This window comes from Coregonus lavaretus (genome assembly GCF_964263955.1).
Source record: "Coregonus lavaretus genome assembly, chromosome: 14".
In the NCBI taxonomy this organism is placed as follows: Eukaryota; Metazoa; Chordata; class Actinopteri; order Salmoniformes; family Salmonidae; genus Coregonus; species Coregonus lavaretus.
In genome coordinates this window covers 21,829,089-21,843,501 of record NC_140001.1, presented here as the reverse complement: position 1 = coordinate 21,843,501, position 14,413 = coordinate 21,829,089, and the positions used below count along the sequence as shown (strand labels likewise).

The 14,413-nt window shown below is 48.0% G+C and overlaps 1 protein-coding gene across 1 annotated transcript in view; it reads left to right on the top strand.

Annotated features, from left to right (window-relative positions):
- Window positions 1-13,079: 13,079 nt before the first annotated feature.
- Window positions 13,080-14,413, top strand: part of LOC311141887 (nuclear receptor corepressor 2-like) — a 183,323-nt gene continuing 181,989 nt past the window's right edge. The window contains exon 1 of the mRNA XM_084177385.1: window positions 13,080-13,226. The gene's annotated coding sequence lies outside the window, so the exon portion shown is untranslated. The remainder of the gene's footprint in view (window positions 13,227-14,413) is intronic.

Genomic DNA, 14,413 nt, shown 5'->3' with positions numbered 1-14,413 from the left:
TGCTAAGGTCTATTCAACGCTGATCTGACCAATCGGAATCCATGCTTCAATATTGTTTTGATCACGCGTACTGTGATGTGTTCCGGGTAGCCTATGAGAATAACATTGACGTATACACGGACACGGTCACTGAGTTCATCAGGAAGTGTATAGGGGATGTTGTTCCCACTGTGACTATTAAAACCTACCCAAACCAGAAACCGTGGATAGATGGCAGCATTCGCTCTAAACTGAAAGCGCGAACCCCCGCATTTAACTATGGCAAGGTGACTGGAAATATGGTTGAATACAAACAGTGTAGTTATTCCCTACATAAGGCAATCAAACAAGCAAAACGTCAGTACAGAAACAAAGTGGAGCCGCAATTCAACGGCTCAGACACGAGACGTATGTGGCAGGGTCTACAGACAATCACGGATTACAAAGGGAAAACCAGCCACGTCGCAGACACCGACATCTTGCTTCCGGACAAGCTAAACACCTTTGTCCGCTTTGAGGATAACACAGTGCCACGATGTGTCTCGTTCTCCGTGGCCGACGTGAGTAAGGCATTTAAGCGCGTTAAACCTCGCAAGGCTGCCGGCCCAGACGGCATCCCTAGCCGCGTCCTCAGAGCATGCTTAGACCAGCTGACTGGAGTGTTTACGGACAGTGTTGAAAATGTCAGTGAAGACAATTGCCAGTTGGTCCGCACATGCTCTGAGTACACGTCCTGGTAATCCGTCTGGCCCCGGCCTTGTGAATGTTGACCTGTTTAAAGGCCTTGCTCATGTCGGCTACGGAGAGCGTGATCACATAGTCATCTGGAACAGCAGGTGCTCTCATGCATAGTTAAGTGTTGTTATCCTCGAAGAGCGCATAGAAGGTATTTAGCTTGTCTGGTAGGCTTGTGCCACTAGATAGCTTGCGGCTTCCCATTGTAATCTGTGATGGTTTGCAAGCCCTGCCACATCCGACGAGCATCAGAGCCGGTGTAGTAGAATTCGATCTTGGTCCTGTATTGACACTGCCTGTTTGATGGTTCGTCTGAGGGCATAGGGGGATTTCTTATAAGCGTCCGGATTATTGTCCCGCTCATTGAAAGCGGCAGCCCTAGCCTATAGCTTGCCTGTAATCCATGGCTTCTGGTTGGGGTACGTACAGTGCATTCAGAAAGTATTCAGACCCCTTAACTTTTTCTACATTTTGTTACGTTACAGCCTTATTCTAAATTGTTTCAAAAAAAATATCTACACACAATACCCAATAATGACAAAGAAAAAAACAGGTCTTTAGATATTTTTACAAATGTATTAAATAACAGAAATACCTTATTTACATAAGTATTCAGACCCTTTGCTATGAGACTCGAAATTGAGCTCCGGTGCATTACCGGTGGTAAATTCAATTAATTGGACATGATTTGGAAAAGCACACCTGTCTATATAAGGTCCCACAGTTGACCGTGCATGTCAGAGCAAAATCCAAGCCATGAAGTCGAAGGAATTGTATGTAGAGCTCTGAGACAGGATTGTGTCGAGGCACAGATTTGGGGAAGGGTACCAAAACATTTCTGAAGCATTGAAGGTCCCCAAGAACACAGTGGCCTCCATCATTCTTAAATGGAAGAAGTTTGGAACCACCAACACTCTTCCTAGAGCTGGCTGCCCAGCCAAACTGAGCAATCGGGGAGAAGGGCCTTGGTCAGGGAGGGGACCAAGAACCCAATGGTCACTCTGACAGAGCTCCAGAGTTCCTCTGTGGAGATGGGAGAACCTTCCAGAAGGACAATTATCTCTGCAGCACTCCACCAATCAGGCCTTTATGGTAGAGTGGCCAGACAGAAGCCACTCCTCAGTAAAAGGCACATGACAGCCCGCTTGGAGTTTGCCAAAAGGCACCTAAAGAAAACCAAGATTGAACTCTTTGGCATGAATGCCAAGCGTCACGTCTTGAGGAAACCTGGCACCATCCCTACGGTGAAGCATGGTGGTGGCAGCATCATGCTGTGGGGATGCTTTTCAGCGGCAGGGACTGGGAGACAAGTCAGGATCGAGGCAAAGATGAACAGATCAAAGTACAGAGAAATCCTTTATTAAAAACTGCTCCAGAGCGCTCAGGACCTCAGACTGGGGCGAAGGTTCATCTTCCAACAGGACAACAACACTAAGCAAATAGCCAAGACAACGCAGGAGTGGCTTCGGGACAAGTCTCAATGTCCTTGAGTGGCCCAGCCAGAGCCCGGACTTGAACCCGATCGAACATCTCTGGAGAGACTTGAAAATAGCGGTGCAGAGACACTCCCCATCCAACCTGACAGAGTTTGAGAGGATCTGCAGAGAAGAATGGGAGAAACTCCCCAAATACAGGTGTACCAGGCTTGTAGCGTCATACCCAAGAAGACTCGAGGCTGTAATCGCTGCCAAAGGTGCTTCAACAAAGTACTGAGTAAAGGGTTTATATAAATTAGCACAATTTCTAAAAACATGTTTTCACTTTGTCATTATGGGTATTGTGTTTAGATTGATGAGAATTATATATATATTTTTATCCATTTTAGAATAAGGCTGTAATGTAAGAAAATGTGGAAAAAGAATACTTTCCGAACGCACTGTATGTACGGTCACTATAGGGACAACGTTGTTGATGCACTGATTAATGAAGCCGGTGACTGATGCGTGTCACGGTTTCGGCCGAGGCGGCCCCTCCTCCTTGTTCGGGCAGGTTTCGGCGGTCGTCGTCTCCGGAGTACTAGCTGCCACCGTTCTATGTTTCTTGTTTGATTGGTTTTGTCTGTTTGTCACACCTGTTTTGTGTTATGTCTCATTAAGCACCCTATTTAGTTCCTTGTTGTTAGTTAGGTGTTGTGTGTAATTGTTTTCTTGCCGTGTTGCTGCGCTACCTATTTTGGTGCGCTATTTAGTAGTTTGCCTCCTTGTTGTTTTAGGAGAGATTTACGCACATGTTTAGTGCGCCCGTTTGGTTACGCCTGTGCTCGCTTTTCTCGCCTCCGGGCTGTTCTTGGATTATTTTGTGTTGATCTACTAAAGACTTTGTTTGGACTTAACTTCTGCGTCCTGCGCCTGATTCCACACCACACCTACCTACAGCAACTCTTGACAGAATTACACACCTTTTATGGAATCAGCAGGAGCACCCACCGACGTCATGGAGGAGCGTTTTCGTGGTCAAGAGGATCGAATCAACCAGATCGGGCACGCCTTGGACCGCGTCATGAACACCCTCCATCGATGGGAGACAAGCGGGGTACCCACACCCCCACCTATCGCACCATCACCATCGGACAGCCCGCCCGTCCAACTACCGGAACCCAGTGGGATTCGGCTCTCGCTCCCGAGGGCGTACGACGGCACCGCTGCCGGGTGTCAGGGGTTCCTATTACAAGTGGAGCTCTACCTTGCCACCATACACCCGGCGCCCTCGGGATACGAGAGCGTTTCCGCCCTCATCTCCTGTCTCACCGGCAAGGCGTTGGAGTGGGCCAACGCCGAATGGAGGGGAATAGACGCCGCCACAGTCACCTATGCGGAGTTCTCCCGCCGCTTCCGTGCTGTCTTCGACCATCCACCAGAGGGGAAGGCGGCGGGGGAGCGTCTATTCCACCTCCGACAGGGGATGAGGAGCGCTCAAGAGTTTGCGCTGGAGTTCCGGACTCAAGCGGCAGATGCAGGGTGGAATGAGAGGGCCCTCATAGACCACTTTAGATGTAGCCTTCGGGAGGACGTCCGCAGAGAGTTAGCGTGCAGGGATACTACACTAACATTTGACCAGTTGGTGGACATGGCCATTCGGCTGGACACCCTGCTCGCGACCCGCGGACGTCCCAGGTGGGGGCCTCCCATTCCACCCTCCAGCGCCTCCGAGCCGAGCCCGATGGAGCTTGGAGGTGCTGGCGCTAGAGGGAGGAGAGGAAGGAGCCCGAGGGGGGCAGTCTCCTGCACCAACTGTGGCCGCGGAGGGCACACCGCGGCTAGGTGCTGGGGAGGGTCCCCTGGTGAGGGAGATGGCAGGTCACACATTGGGGGGTCCTCCCAGGTGAGTAGGCGCCCTACTTACCCAGAGCTTTCTGTCGTACACATTACATTACCTGTTTGTTTCCCACAGGTTGCACCTCGTTCCCAGCATAAGGCGCTAGTCGATTCAGGCGCAGCTGGGAATTTTGTAGATCGTAAATTCTGTGTTAAGTTAGGGATTCCCCTCCTTCCAGTCGATAAGCCCTTCCCTGTACATGCCTTAGATAGTCGTCCGTTAGGATCTGGTTTGATTGGGGAGGTCACAGCGCCACTTAGGATGATGACGCAGGGGGGTCATGAGGAGACGATTCAACTCTATCTGATCGACTCTCCTGCGTATCCGGTGGTACTGGGGCTTCCCTGGTTGATTACCCATGATCCTACGATTTCGTGGCGAGAGAAGGCTCTTAAAGGGTGGTCTGCTCAGTGTGAGGGGCTATGTCTGGGTGTTTCCGTAGGGGCGACCTCGGTGGAGAGCCCGAACCAGATGCCAGCACTGCACATTCCGCCTGAGTATGAGGATTTGGCACTCGTGTTTAGTAAGACCAGAGCGGCACGGTTGCCGCCTCATAGACAGGGGGATTGTGCGATAGACCTCCAGATAGGAGCTGCGCTCCCGCGGAGCCATGTGTATCCTTTGTCACAGGAGGAGAAAAGGGCAATGGAGACTTACATTGCCGAGTCTCTGAGACAGGGATACATACGGCCTTCCACTTCTCCCGCGTCCTCAAGCTTCTTTTTTGTGAAGAAAAAGGATGGAGGTTTGCGTCCGTGTATTGATTACCGCGGTCTCAATCAGGTGACTGTGAAATATAGTTATCCACTCCCGCTGATTGCGACCATGACGGAGTCATTACACGGGGCACGGTTCTTCACAAAATTGGACCTCAGGAGCGCATATAACTTGGTGCGCATTAGGGAGGGCGATGAGTGGAAGACAGCATTTAGTACTACCTCCGGCCATTACGAGTATCTCGTCATGCCATATGGGTTAATGAATGCTCCATCAGTCTTCCAATCGTTTGTAGATGAGATTTTCCGGGACATGCAGGCGCAGGGAGTAGTGGTGTACATAGATGATATTCTTGTGTACAGTTCTACTCGGGCCGAGCATGTAGCCCTGGTGCGCAGGGTATTGAGGAGACTGTTGGAGCATGACCTGTATGTCAAAGCCGAGAAATGTCTGTTCTTTCAGGAGTCAGTTTCCTTTTTGGGTTACCAGTTGTCTGCGTCAGGGGTGAGAATGGAGGTGGACCGAGTGTCTGCCGTGCGTAATTGGCAAACCCCAACTACAGTTAAAGAGGTGCAGCGGTTCTTGGGTTTTGCGAATTACTACCGGAGGTTTATCCGGGGTTTTGGACAGGTGGCAGCTCCCATAACGTCTCTTCTGAAGGGGGGTCCGGTGCGCTTGCAGTGGTCGGCTGAGGCGGACAGGGCCTTTGGGAGACTGACGGACCTGTTTACCTCGGCTCCGGTGCTGGCGCACCCGGATCCCACTTTACCCTTCCAAGTAGAGGTGGACGCGTCTGAGGCCGGTATCGGGGCAGTTCTTTCACAACGGTCCGGCACACCACCTAAGCTCCGCCCCTGTGCTTTTTATTCTAAGAAGCTCAGTCCGGCGGAGCGGAATTATGACGTAGGGGACAGGGAGCTGTTAGCCGTAGTACAGGCCCTAAAGGTGTGGAGGCATTGGCTTGAGGGGGCTCAACACCCTTTCCTCATTCTGACCGACCACCGTAACCTGGAATACATTCGGGCAGCTAGGAGACTGAATCCTCGCCAGGCTCGATGGACTATGTTTCTCGCCCGGTTTGTGTTCAAGATCACTTACATCCCTGGGTCCCAGAACGGGAAGGCAGATGCCCTGTCCCGGCGGTATGACACGGAGGAGAGGTGCGTGGAGCCCATTCCCATACTACCGGAGTCTTGTCTGGTGGCACCGGTGGTGTGGGAAGTCGATGCGGAGATCGAGCGGGCATTACGCACCGACCCTAGCCCTCCACAGTGTCCGGTGGGTCGGACGTACGTCCCGCTCGAGGTCCGGGATCGGCTGATTTATTGGGCTCACACGTCACCCTCCTCTGGACATCCAGGTATTGGCCGGACAGTGCACTGCCTTAGTACGAAGTACTGGTGGCCAACGTTAGCCAGGGATGTGAGGGTTTATGTCTCCTCCTGCTCAGTGTGTGCCCAGTGTAAGGCTCCCAGACACTTGCCCAGGGGTAAATTACAACCCCTGCCCGTTCCACAGCGACCCTGGTCTCACCTCTCGGTGGATTTTGTTACCGACCTTCCCTCCTCACAAGGGAATACCACCATCCTGGTCGTTGTGGATCGGTTCTCGAAGGCCTGTCGTCTCCTTCCCATGCCGGGTCTTCCTACTGCCCTACAGACCGCTGAGGCTCTATTTACTCACGTCTTCCGGCATTACGGGGTACCCGAGGATATAGTGTCCGATCGAGGCCCCCAGTTTACCTCCAGAGTCTGGAGAGCCTTTATGGAACGGTTGGGGGTCTCGGTGAGCCTTACCTCGGGTTACCACCCGGAGAGTAATGGGCAGGTCGAACGAGTCAACCAGGATGTGGGTAGGTTTCTGAGGTCATATTGTCAGGGCCGGCCGGAGGAGTGGGCGAGATATGTGCCCTGGGCCGAGATGGCATAGAACTCTCTCCGCCACTCCTCCACTAGACTAACCCCTTTCCAGTGTGTGTTAGGGTACCAGCCGGTTCTGGCACCTTGGCATGAGAGCCAGATCGAGGCCCCTGCTGTGGATGAGTGGGTGCGGCGCTCGGAGGAGACGTGGAACGCTGCACACGTCCATCTGCAGCGAGCCATCCGTCGACAGAAGACGAGCGCCGACCTACACCGCAGTGAGGGGCCAGTGTACGCACCTGGAGATCGAGTCTGGCTCTCAACCAGAAACCTGCCCCTCCGCCTGCCCTGCCGGAAGCTGGGTCGGCGGTTTGTGGGGCCTTTTAAAGTCCTGAGGAGATTGAACGAGGTGTGTTACAGGTTACAACTGCCCATTGATTACAAGAATATTAACCCCTCGTTCCATGTGTCTCTCCTCAGGCCGGTGGTAGCTGGTCCACTCCAGGACTTTGAGATTGAGGAGACTCCTCCGCCCCCGTTGGACATCGAGGGGGCTCCGGCGTACACTGTTCGGACCATCCTGGATTCGAGACGCCGGATGGGGGGTCTCCAATATCTCGTGGAGTGGGAGGGGTACGGTCCGGAGGAGCGGTGCTGGGTGCCGAGGAGGGACATTCTGGATCCGTCCCTGCTGACCGAATTCCATCGTGGTCATCCTACGCGCCCTGCTCCGCGTCCTCCTGGTCGTCCCCGAGGCCGGGGGCGGCGCACGGCTGGAGCCGCACGTCAAGGGGGGGGTACTGTCACGGTTTCGGCCGAGGCGGCCCCTCCTCCTTGTTCGGGCAGGTTTCGGCGGTCGTCGTCTCCGGAGTACTAGCTGCCACCGTTCTATGTTTCTTGTTTGATTGGTTTTGTCTGTTTGTCACACCTGTTTTGTGTTATGTCTCATTAAGCACCCTATTTAGTTCCTTGTTGTTAGTTAGGTGTTGTGTGTAATTGTTTTCTTGCCGTGTTGCTGCGCTACCTATTTTGGTGCGCTATTTAGTAGTTTGCCTCCTTGTTGTTTTAGGAGAGATTTACGCACATGTTTAGTGCGCCCGTTTGGTTACGCCTGTGCTCGCTTTTCTCGCCTCCGGGCTGTTCTTGGATTATTTTGTGTTGATCTACTAAAGACTTTGTTTGGACTTAACTTCTGCGTCCTGCGCCTGATTCCACACCACACCTACCTACAGCAACTCTTGACAATGCGGTAACCTCCTGAATGCCATCGGATGAATCCCAGGAATATATTCCAGTCTGTGCTAGTGAAACAGTCCTTTAGCTTAGCATCCGCTTCATCGGACCACTTCCGCATTGAGCGCGTCACTGGTACTTCCTGTTTGAGTTTTTGGTTGTAAGCAGGAATCAGGAGGATATAGTTATGGTCAGATTTGCCAAATGGAGGGGTGAGGATGAGCTTTGTGTGTGTCTCTGTGTGTGGAGTAAAGGTGATCTAGAGTTTATTTGCCTCTAGTTGCACAGGTGACATGCTGGTAGAAATTACTGTAGGTAAAACTGCCACCATAGTGCCCTCAAAGCTCATCACTAAGCTAAGGACCCTGGGAGTAAACACCTCCCTCTGCAACTGGATCCTGGACTTCCTGACGGGCCGCCCCCAGGTGGTAAGGGTAGGTAACAACACATCTGCCACGCTGATCCTCAACACGGGGGCCCCTCAGGGGTGCATACTTAGTCCCCTCCTGTACTCCCTGTTCACACATGACTGCATGGCCAAGCACGACTCCAACACCATCATTAAGTTGGGCACGCCCCCATCCACATTGACGGGGCTGTAGTGGAGCGGGTCGAGAGCTTCAAGTTCCTTGGCGTCCACATCACTAAGAACTTAACATGGTCCACACACACCCACACAGTCATGAAGAGGGCACAACAGCGCCTCTTCCCCCTTAGGACGCTGAAAAGATTTTGTATGGGCCCTAGGATCCTCAAAAACTTCTACAGCTGCACCATCGAGAGCATTGACTAGCTGCATCACTGCTTGGTATGGCAAATGCACTGTCCTCGACCGCAAAGCGCTACAGAGGGTGGTGCGGACAGCCCAGTACATCACTTGGGCTGAGCTTCCTGCCATCCAGGACCTCTACATCAGGCAATGTTAGAGGAAGGCCTGGGAAACTGCCAAAGACTCCAGGCACCCAAGCCACCATAGACTGTTTACTCTGCTACCGTCCGTCAAATGGTACCGGAGCGTCGGCTCTCGGACCAACAGGCTCCAAGACAGCTTCTACCCCCGAGCCATAAGAACGCTAAATAGTTAATTAAATGGTTACCTGGACTATCTGCACAGACCCTATCTTGCACTGACTTTATGCACACTCACAAGACTATACACACACTACACTGACACTCTCACACAAACCCCCCCACCCCCACCCCACATACTGACACAACACAAACACACACTCTTACACAAACACATGCACTTTTTACACTCATCATATGCTGTTGCTATCCTGCACAGAGAACTAGTACTGGTACTTCCTGTATATAGCTCCATTCTTGTGTATTTTATTCCTTGTGTTACTATTTTTATTTTATTATAACTGTTTTACTATGCATTGTTGGAAAGGGCTCATAAGCAAGCATTTCACAGTAAAGTCTACACCCGTTGTATTCGGCGCATGTGACAAATACAATTTTATTTGTCTCAGTCTGAGGGGAAAGATAATTCTCCCAGAATGCTTGACCTGAGCTCTGTTGTGACTATAATAAATGCCAGGACTGGCAGAATGAATTATGTCTGGGCCTGAAATGTACATCACAGTCCAAGCAAGAACCTGGCATGTAATTCATTATATTGATGCTATATATAGAATCAGATGCCACAAAGAATCCATCACCTCCATTTAAACATCACATTTAAGCAGAGCCACATTACTTTTTGGATAAGGGACTTCATAACGATATGAGAATATATTTGACATTGCTTCAAATTTGAATTTGTATTGTAGTACATTGGTTTGGCCTTGGCAAGATGAGCACAAAATAGCCAACTGCTAGTTCTATAGTATTTTTTGAAAACTGACTTCCCAGCCCATAGAAACCATTATAATACAATTGACAACCTTCTCACAGATCATTTACTGTATATCAGTATATCAGTAGATTTAGATCAGTATACGTGATAATGCAGATTTAAACATGGTGATGGATATGTAGAGAGTGAAAATAAAAACTAGAGCATCAATCATCAAGGTCTCATTCACAATTGTTATGATTCAGGAAATACTGCATTATAACACAATAAAATTTAACATAGAAGTACAACATAATGAAATGGCCATCCATTATAGCAAGTGACAGTTTGGCAGGAGGTGGTTTGATATCAAAGCTGACATTCCACTGAGGGGGCCTCAATTAACCTAGTAAACTCCAGCTGCCAGCTTCTCTACTGAGAGCCTCTCTGCTCAAAGCTTTCATTCATCCTCCCTTTCTTTTCCCAGTGGTTTTCAGTTATTCATCATTTATTTGACTTGCTTAATGACTGTCTTCGATGCATCTATTAATGAGAGGAGGTGCTTTTATCTTCAGATGTAAACACTACTCACAGTAGTTTTTACTTTACTTTTCTGAAAATAAAACAGCCAAAATAAAATTGGCTCCCTCCAAGGCAGGTTGTAAATGATTACTGTAGTCACTATTATTTGTGCCGCTGTTGTAATAAACAACTATAACAATAAAACAGGTTTCATTCGTTTGTGCCTTTTAATGGACCTCTTTTCTATTTATTATGCCAAATGTAGTGTATATTGCATTCATCAGAAAGTGTCAAATAACTATGATACTGAAAACCATTGAAAGCCTAAGACTTTGTCTAAACACAAGGTTAACACTGCGGGCGGGGGATTGCTGCTCCTGATGAAGCACAGCTGTGGACATTAAAACTGGCAACTGAAAAACACTTTGTACTTTATCATTGAGCTGACTAATTGGGCATTGCAAAGATGGAGATAGATTAGTGAGACATACGCCAGGGTCCAGAAAGCCCAGCTGAAGTAAACAGAGCTCTTTCCTGCTCTGTGATGGGTGGATGGAGAGATGGTGGTTATGGTAGTTGTTAGACGGGGTCTCCCAAACCACAGAGCAAAAAGAAAAACACAGGAAAGAAAAACAATCTCATCTGACATCATGGAGCAGCAGGCTGAAGCTGAAATGTAGGTAAGATAAAACATGCTGCTCCCAATGTGACAATAACAAGTATAGTTAGAGAGAATAATGTTACCAAACCACCCATGCCTTGTTTAAACTATATGACATAATTCAAAACTGAGAATGGAAATAGGACAATTTATTAAAGCAGGCTACAGTGGGGAAAAAAAGTATTTAGTCAGCCACCAATTGTGCAAGTTCTACCACTTAAAATGTTCATCATAGGTACACATCAACTATGACAGACAAATTGAGGAAAAAAAATCCAGAAAATCACATTGTAGGATTTTTAATGAATTTAATTACAAATTATGGTGGAAAATAAGTATTTGGTCACCTACAAACAAGCAAGATTTCTGGCTCTCACAGACCTGTAACTTCTTCTTTAAGAGGCTCCTCTGTCCTCCACTCGTTACCTGTATTAATGGCATCTGTTTGAACTTGTTATCAGTATAAAAGACACCTGTCCACAACCTCAAACAGTCACACTCCAAACTCCACTATGGCCAAAACCAAAGAGCTGTCAAAGGACACCAGAAACAAAATTGTAGACCTGCACCAGGCTGGGAAGACTGAATCTGCAATAGGTAAGCAGCTTGGTTTGAAGAAATCAACTGTGGGAGCAATTATTAGGAAATGGAAGACATACAAGACCACTGATAATCTCCCTCGATCTGGGGCTCCACGCAAGATCTCACCCCGTGGGGTCAAAATGATCACAAGAACGGTGAGCAAAAATCCCAGAACCACACGGGGGGACCTAGTGAATGACCTGCAGAGAGCTGGGACCAAAGTAACAAAGCCTACCATCAGTAACACACTACGCCGCCAGGGACTCAAATCCTGCAGTGCCAGACGTGTCCCCCTGCTTAAGCCAGTACATGTCCAGGCCCGTCTGAAGTTTGCTAGAGTGCATTTGGATGATCCAGAAGAGGATTGGGAGAATGTCATATGGTCAGATGAAACCAAAATAGAACTTTTTGGTAAAAACTCAACTCGTCGTGTTTGGAGGACAAAGAATGCCGAGTTGCATCCAAAGAACACCATACCTACTGTGAAGCATGGGGGTGGAAACATCATGCTTTGGGGCTGTTTTTCTGCAAAGGGACCAGGACGACTGATCCGTGTAAAGGAAAGAATGAATGGGGCCATGTATCGTGAGATTTTGAGTGAAAACCTCCTTCCATCAGCAAGGGCATTGAAGATTAAACGTGGCTGGGTCTTTCAGCATGACAATGATCCCAAACACACCGCCCGGGCAACGAAGGAGTGGCTTCGTAAGAAGCATTTCAAGGTCCTGGAGTGGCCTAGCCAGTCTCCAGATCTCAACCCCATAGAAAATCTTTGGAGGGAGGTGAAAGTCCGTGTTGCCCAGCGACAGCCCCAAAACATCACTGCTCTAGAGGAGATCTGCATGGAGGAATGGGCCAAAATACCAGCAACAGTGTGTGAAAACCTTGTGAAGACTTACAGAAAACGTTTGACCTGTGTCATTGCCAACAAAGGGTATATAACAAAGTATTGAGAAACTTTTGTTATTGACCAAATACTTATTTTCCACCATAATTTGCAAATAAATTCATTAAAAATCCTACAATGTGATTTTCTGGATTTTTTTCTCATTTTGTCTGTCATAGTTGACGTGTACCTATGATGAAAATTACAGGCCTCTCATCTTTTTAAGTGGGAGAACTTGCACAATTGGTGGCTGACTAAATACTTTTTTCCCCCACTGTATGCCAAATCTAGGATTAAGAGGTGAATAATATTTTCTGGGATTTTGTTTTTAAGGGTCAAACTCTCTCTCTTGCTGAGAGATAATCTAAAATCTAAAGTTCCTCAATTGTAATTTGTGTGTCTTTTCTGTTAGATGTTTAGAAGGAGACTATGTGGTGGTGGTGGTGGTTCAGGGTCATGGCAGGTCCAGATGATCCAGAGTTAAACGTGTTCAGACCATTAACAGGGCACTGGCCTTCACCTACATCATCTGCTAAGCCCACAGCATGGGATGCTGTGATCTCCCAACTACTATTTTTCAATGTTAGTCAATGTATTCACAGCTTGTTCCCCTTCTGGGCATCAAACAGCACAGATGTAGAGGTCCACTCGAGAAACACTAAATATGGCAAAGGCTTACTAGGCTGATTGAATGAGTGGGCTTGAGGGAGAGGAAAGAGCAAGAGAGCGCGAGAACATGCGACCTATCGAAAGAGCTGAATCAAGAGAGGCGTTTCGGAACCATTCTCTGGGAGAGTAGACGCGACATTTGCCGCAAGTAATGTTAGAAAGGAGTGGAGCAAATGAGAACGAAAACTCTTATTTCGTGTGGATTACTTCTGGAAAAAGAAACCCCTACAAAAAGCGGAAACTAGTACAACATTAGAAACAACATACACAGATTGGAATAATACGGTAAAATAACACTGGTCACGGTATTTGTTAGCTATCACCCGTACTGCTGCTAAGGTTGTCACGCTACAGCTAGCTACTGTAGCCAAACCAGTATCATTTGTTAGGTTAGCTTCGACTCAGTTAGCTAGCTAACACAGCACTAAACAGTGCTAACTAGCTAGCTGACGTTATCATAAAAATAATGTTAGCTAGCTAGTTAATTAGCATAAATAATTAAGATTTACTGGCTGGTAGCGAGCCTTTCTAAATAACTTGGATTATCTAACTTGATGACTAGCTACACCTTGTCATAAGACAGCAAACCATTAGCTACCTAGCATAGTTAGCAAGCTAACTGGTAAGTGTTAGTCACCAACCAGGCATCTCCTAAAACGCACGTGTCTTCGTAATGTATTTTATCCATTTGGCTAACTAGATACAATTAATCATTTAGCTAGCAATGCCTAGTATGCCAGACATTCATTGATTTGTGATAAGCTTGTCAACACTGCGCTCGTGATTCACGTTGGTTGTTGTTGACGTGGGGGATCCTCTTAGTCTGATTAATCACGCTGTAATGCACAATTAATTGGTATAACTACAGCCTGAGACATTTGTGTGCAAAATCGTGTAAATGTTCATTACAAGCCAGAATGTTGAATAAAATTACATGTAAATTTACATGCTGACCAGACCGCTCGCGCGCATGTTGATTTTGTCCAGACGCGATCAGGACACGCAGGTTGAAATATCAAAACGAACTCTGAACCAACTATATTAATTTGGGTACAGGTCAAAAAGCATTAAAATGTATGTCAATTTTGCTAGCTAATTTGTGCTGGGTTATAAACATTGGGTAGTTTAGTGGTTAAGAGCGTTGTGCCAGTAACCGAAAGGTCGCTGGTTCTAATCCCCGAGCCGACTAGGTGAAAAATCTGTCGATGTGCCCTTTAAAAGGCACATAACCCTAATTGCTCCTGTAAATCGCTCTGAATAAGAGCGTCTGCTAAATGACTAAAATGTAATGTTATTTTACCTGAAATGCACAATGTCCTACTCTGACAATTCATCCACATATAAAAGGGTAAACCGAGTTCGTTTCTTCTTTGGACTTTATATGGCAGTTGGCAACCAACTTTAAGGTGCATTACCGACTGGAGTGTGGACCTCAGTTCATCTTTCAATCACCACGTGGGTATATGCTCCTA